Raw genomic sequence first — 6,000 nt, forward strand, 5'->3', positions numbered from 1 at the left:
TGGGTGCGTACAGCCTGTTAGAGTTTGTGCTACAAAATAAAAAACCCAAGGCCCTTCAAGGATCCCACAAGAGGTTCCAAATTCCTGATCGTGTGTGCATTTGGTTAATTATTTTATTGCTCTCTAAGCGTATTTATGAAATGACTTCGCTGCGTGGTAGATGTCTGAATAGTTAATGATGATTCCTGCTTGGAGAAAACCCAACCAGTTGGTTGAGTTCTAGCTCTGCTCAGCTGTGATTTGATACCACCAGAGGGCGCAAGAGGCCAGCTCAGAATCTCAGTCCACTCTGGGTGAGTTCGTAATTAGTGCCTGAAACCAAGCCAAGTGTTCCCAAATGTTCTGGAGAGAAACCAGGTCAGGGCCTCTCCCTTCCCCCAAGACTCCCCAGTCACCCCTAGAAACCGCTTCAGTTCCAGTCCAGCCCTCAACAAACTAAGGTTCCACCGGAAGGACTGACCCTGTCTGGAGTCATCCCTAGAACACTAAGGTTTGTGTGTCAGTACAAGGGGGAGGGGAGGACGATGCAATTAAAACTACAGCCAGTTTCCATCCCCAACCAAGTGTCAGGCTCTGTGCTACGTAGACAGGTAATTTCTCTAAAAAGGTCAGCGATAACATAGAGGTACAAATATAAGGCCATGAAAGCACAGAATCGGGGCACTTTACCAAACCAGAGGTTAGGGAAGACTTCCCCTGGCTGTGTCTGAGCTAAGTCTTTTTTTTTTTTCCTGAGCTAAGTCTTGAAGAGTAAGTAGAAATAACCCGGGAAGAAAGGCGAGAGATGTGTTCTTTGCAGAGGGAATAGCTTAAGCACAGGCATAGAGGCTGGGGAGAGGGGAGGCCATGTACCCCATCAGAGGCAGGGACGGGCACCCCTTGCCTTTGTGGGCAACTCTAGCAGATTTGAAATCTGACATACCCTAGGGACTTCAAAGAGACAACTCAGGACCTGAACTTAAGTTCAACTCAAATTAAAATGTCCCAAATGGGCTCCTGTAACAAATATCACTGCCTCGTAATGTTGAGTCTGCATCGATTGCTAGCATTCTCAAACACTGAAACAAAAACCTTAGCTGCTGGCAAGGAATGTCATAGTAAGTTCTTCATTTATCACCACAAAAACAGTACAGTATTTTGACAGACTGTCCTGCATCGTGGAGCTACAAGATTTAACTTTCTGAGGCTCTCCCATGGAGATAGTACTCTAAAATCAGCAGGCAACATGGGAAATATTTCTTCTCAAATAATTTTCCATGGCAGCCCTGTGAAAAACCTGATATTATTACTGTAGTTTAGCCCCATTATGTAACTTGGGAGCATTAAGGTCAATTGAACCACAGTGATATATCCAGCTAAGAGACTCATGTTTTTATGTTGTCATGTTACCATAGACCCAAATAACACTTGACTGACACATGCACACATCTTTAAGAAGAATCTTAATAATTCAGATCCAATACCTATTTCCATTCTAGTCAAATTCAGGCATGGTTGTGATGACTTCCAATCTTTCTTTTATTTTGAATTTTATTTTGTTTTTTTATACAGCAGGTTCTTATTAGTTACCTATTTTATACATATTAGTGTATACATGTAAATCCTAATCTCCCAATTCATCCCACCCCACCACCACCACTCCCCGCACCCGACTTCCAATCTTTGAATTTAATTCTCTACCACTAACCCATCTTCTACTAAATAAGGGTGCAATGACATGATTTTATTTGTAAAAGCACATGGAAGTAAGTTTGTTTTAAGACGTATTTCAACACTCCTTGAGATAGAGACACACGAAACTATCACACACACACACACACACAAAAGGAATAGCTAATATAAATTTCATCGAAGTTTCCTGTGGGTCACCTAAGTTTGCCAGTGACAGAATCTGTATTAGGTTGACAACTCTACCATTTGTAGCTGCTGTTTCTATAGGTCTAAAAATGGTTGGACATCAGCAATTAACATGGTTTAACCTAATACCTAGCCTACTAAACTAGTCTATTATTGCAGGTAGAAATGTACATCAAACATTTCTTCTGCACACTTAATGAAGGAATTGTCTATAGCTAGATGCTTGAATATTTAAGTTTTACCCTGGCCTTCAAATGAGATCGAATGTATTTCCAAATAGAAGACAATTTAAAACTGCAGGCTTACACTTCAAATAGTGGTTATCTTATCTGCATGAGTACTGTGTGCTTTCCCCTAAGCCACCAATAAAACTTGAGAAAGTAGAATTGGCCACTCAAGAATTCCCTGCCCCTACCGTACCTGGAAGACAGAGAAAGAGCTTGTCTGATTGGGTGCTGCGTAATCCTTGGTCTTTGAGCACAGTGACCTGCCAAGATGACTGGTTAAAATGCACAGCCTTCTCCGTGACCATACAAGTCTCATTCTAAAGCTCAAACTTATTACAACCACACATACCATTCAGAGGATAAATGCCTCAAGTCTACATAATACCTGAAGGTTGGATGAAAAATAAATATTTCAGTTATCCTAAACTTTCAAAATCCTGACAAACCACTGGAAATATGGGTCACTTTTCTTTCATTTCAGTTTTTCTGTTCCTTTATTGTGTGTGTGTGGTACGCGGGCCTCTCACTGTTGTGGCCTCTCCCGTTGCGGAGCTCAGGCTCCAGACACGCAGGCTCAGCGGCCATGGCTCACGGGCCCAGCCGCTCCGCAGCATGTGGGATCTTCCCGGACCGGGGCACGAACCCGTGTCCCCTGCATCGGCAGGCGGACTCTCAACCACTGCGCCACCAGGGAAGCCTTGTTCCTTTTTTTTTTTTTTTTTTTTTTTGATGTGGACCACTTTTTTTTTTAATTAATTGATTTATTTTTGACTGTGTTGGGTCTTCGTTTCTGTGCGAGGGCTTTCTCTAGTTGTGGCAAGCGGGTGCCACTCTTCATCGTGGTGCACGGGCCTCTCACTATCGTAGCCTCTCTTGTTGCAGAGCACAGGCTCCAGACGCGCAGGCTCGGTAGTTGTGGCTCACGGGGCCAGTTGCTCCGCGGGATGTGGGATCTTCCCAGACCAGGGCTCGAACCCGTGTCCCCTGCATTGGCAGGCAGATTCTCAACCACTTCGCTACCAGGGAAGCTCGATGTGGACCATTTTTAAAGTCTTTATTGAATTTGTTACAATATTGCTTCTGTTTTATGTTCTTTTGGCCGCGAGGCATGTGGGACCTTAGCTTCCTGACCAGGGATCGAACCCACACCCCCTGCATTGGAAGGCAAAGTCCCAACCACTGGACTGCCAGGGAACTCTCTCTATTCCATTTTAAATGCCATTTTACACCTTCCAAAAGTGTTTCTGAATATGCTAGCTTATTTGATGCCCTTCACAACCACTTACAATGCAAATCTGACTGTGACCCCCGTAAAGCTTTTCAGTAGTCCTCCAGTACTCTAAGATCCAGTTCCAGAATCCTTGGCACTGCCTACGAAGCCCACCATAGAGCCCTTGATCACATTCCCAGCCCTGCCCTGGACACCCCTGCCTGCACCCAGCTGCTTTCAACATCCTGTTGTTTGGGTCAAACCTGGACAACTCAGAAAACACTCATTTACTTTTTCTTCCCTCTTGTGTTCTCTGGTTGGTATTTGGGCTCCTTTCCTTTTTTTCCGACTAAAAGATTTTTCTTTGATTTCAACTATCTATGACCTAAGGGGAAGAGCTGGAGATTTTCTACTTTCCGGCCAAGAGAGAATAATGTTAAAGATATCTTTGCAGCCTTCCTGGTGGCAAAAGCTTGCTTGTTGATCCAGAGCTACGGGGGTGGGAAGAAATTCGAGAGGCTATGGACTCCTAGGAAGAGGGTATTTCATTCCGAATGAGAATGTTCCTCCTTTTTCTTTCCTGAGAGTTCAGGGCTGGCAAGGGTGTAGGTGTTCTGAGTCATTTTGACCTTCTCCATTTCCCTGGGGATCAGCCTCGCACCAACAGAGGTGGTGGGAAGTCCTGATTCACAAGCTATAGATTTTCACCCAAACTTGATTCTCCCCTAGTCTTTCCCATCTCAGGCAACGACACCACCAGCCATTCAGTTGCCCAAGTCCCAAATCTAGGAGTTTACTTTGTTCTTTCTTCTCCCTTATCCCCCATATTCAGGCCATTAGCAGGTTTTATTGATTTTTCCTTCCAAGAGTGTCTCAGACCTGTTCATTCCTCTCTATCTCCACCATATCCACCTATTCCCATGAGATTCCTCTCACCAGTCATCACCTTCCAATTGCTTCTCTACACCTACTCTTGCCTACTGTCAATTCATTCCCCACATAGCAGTCACGGTGCTCCTTTGGAAATGTAAATTCTTTTTTATGCAAATGAAAAATATATATACAAAAAGAACACAAACCATACTGTATAACTCAGTGATTCTACATAAAATGTGTGACAGTGATTTTTTATGATCAGTATCTCAGAAATCCCTTCACACGCTTTCCATGCTACCCACCTACCAAATGTACCCATGTCCTAACTGCCAACATCATAGATTGGTTTTGCCTGCTTTAAAACTTCATATAAATAGAATCATACAGTGTGTTCTCTTCCGTGTCTGGCTTCTTTCACTCAACATTTTGTTAATGAAATTCATCCATGTTGTTGCTTGCAGTCGTAGTTTGTTTATTCTCATTTCTGGGAAGTATTCCATTTTATGAACTCACCACGATTTATTTACCCATTCTACTGTTGATGGATACTTGAGTAGTTTCCAGTTTTTAGCTATCAAGAATAAAACTGCTACGAACATTCTCATGCCTGATTCTTGGTGAGCCTATGTATGCATGTCTGTCAAGAATATACCTAGAAGTGGAATTCCTGGGTGGTGGGGTGCGAGCACTTTAGTAGATGCTGCCGATTTTCCAAGTAGTTGTATCCGTTTATGCTCTCACTAGCAAGATGTGAGCACTCCATTTGCCTTGTATCCTTGCCAACTCCTGATTTTACCTGTCTTTTTAATTTTAGCCATGGGCAGTGTGCCCTTTCATAAATCTGACCAGTGTCACTTCCTACTTAATGGCCTTCCATGGCTTCTCATTGAATTTTCTTTTTCTTTTTTTGGCTGTGCCACACGGCATGTGGGATCTTAGTTCCCCAACCAGGGATCGAACCTGTGCCCCCTGCAGTGGAAACGTGGAGTCCTAACCACTGGACCACCAGGGAAGTCCCTGGCTTCTCACTGGATTTAAAACAAAACCCAGACTTCTAAATATGGCCCTGTGTACCCCTCCAATGTCACTGCATGTCGCTCTCTTTCTCTCTTTTTACACTAGCCCTTTCCTTCTTAAAATCTATTAAGCTGCTTCCCACTCTGGACCTGCATACAGCTCCCTCAGCCTTCAGAATTTCACTGCATCCCGCCCTCGTCACAAGCCTTCCTTCCAGCCCTTCATATCTCAGATTTAAAGTCTGTCCGTAAGAGGTCCCCGACCCCTCCCTCCTGTTTTTCCCTTCACAGAACTAATCCATAGTGATTAAAGCAGTTTGTAGTTACATATTTCTCTCTCCCCCGCCCCCTTGTTTTGGTCTGATTGTAAAGTCCATGAAGACTGTGAGTCTGTCTGCTTCATAACCCACTCTATAGCCCCTATGCCTGGCAGACCGGGCACTCATCAAATGTTAACTGAAAAAAACAAGTGAATGACTCCAGTCTATTTTAGACTATAAGTAAAATAATGTTTAATATCGTCTTTGGGTGTGGAGTTTTGACATCCACTAAAGGAAGGAATATTTTCCTGCGTGTGTGGCAAAAACGTGGCCAGACGTGGACAGGGAGAGGGTTTGAGGGATGAACCAGCAACACTTAGACGAGCAGCCCAGAGCTTGTCCACGAGTGAGGAGTCTCCGGAAGAAGACAGTTTACCTATAAAGAAGGGTAAAAGACCTAGTCCTTGGGGGAAGGTGTGGGTATTTCAGTAAGTGAAATTTTTTAAAAATTTATTTATTTATGGCTGCCTTGGGTCTTCGTTGCTGTGTGCAGG

This window comes from Monodon monoceros, unplaced genomic scaffold (genome assembly GCF_005190385.1).
Source record: "Monodon monoceros isolate NGI ecotype Baffin Bay Population unplaced genomic scaffold, NGI_Narwhal_1 Super_Scaffold_20, whole genome shotgun sequence".
Lineage (NCBI taxonomy): Eukaryota > Metazoa > Chordata > Mammalia > Artiodactyla > Monodontidae > Monodon > Monodon monoceros.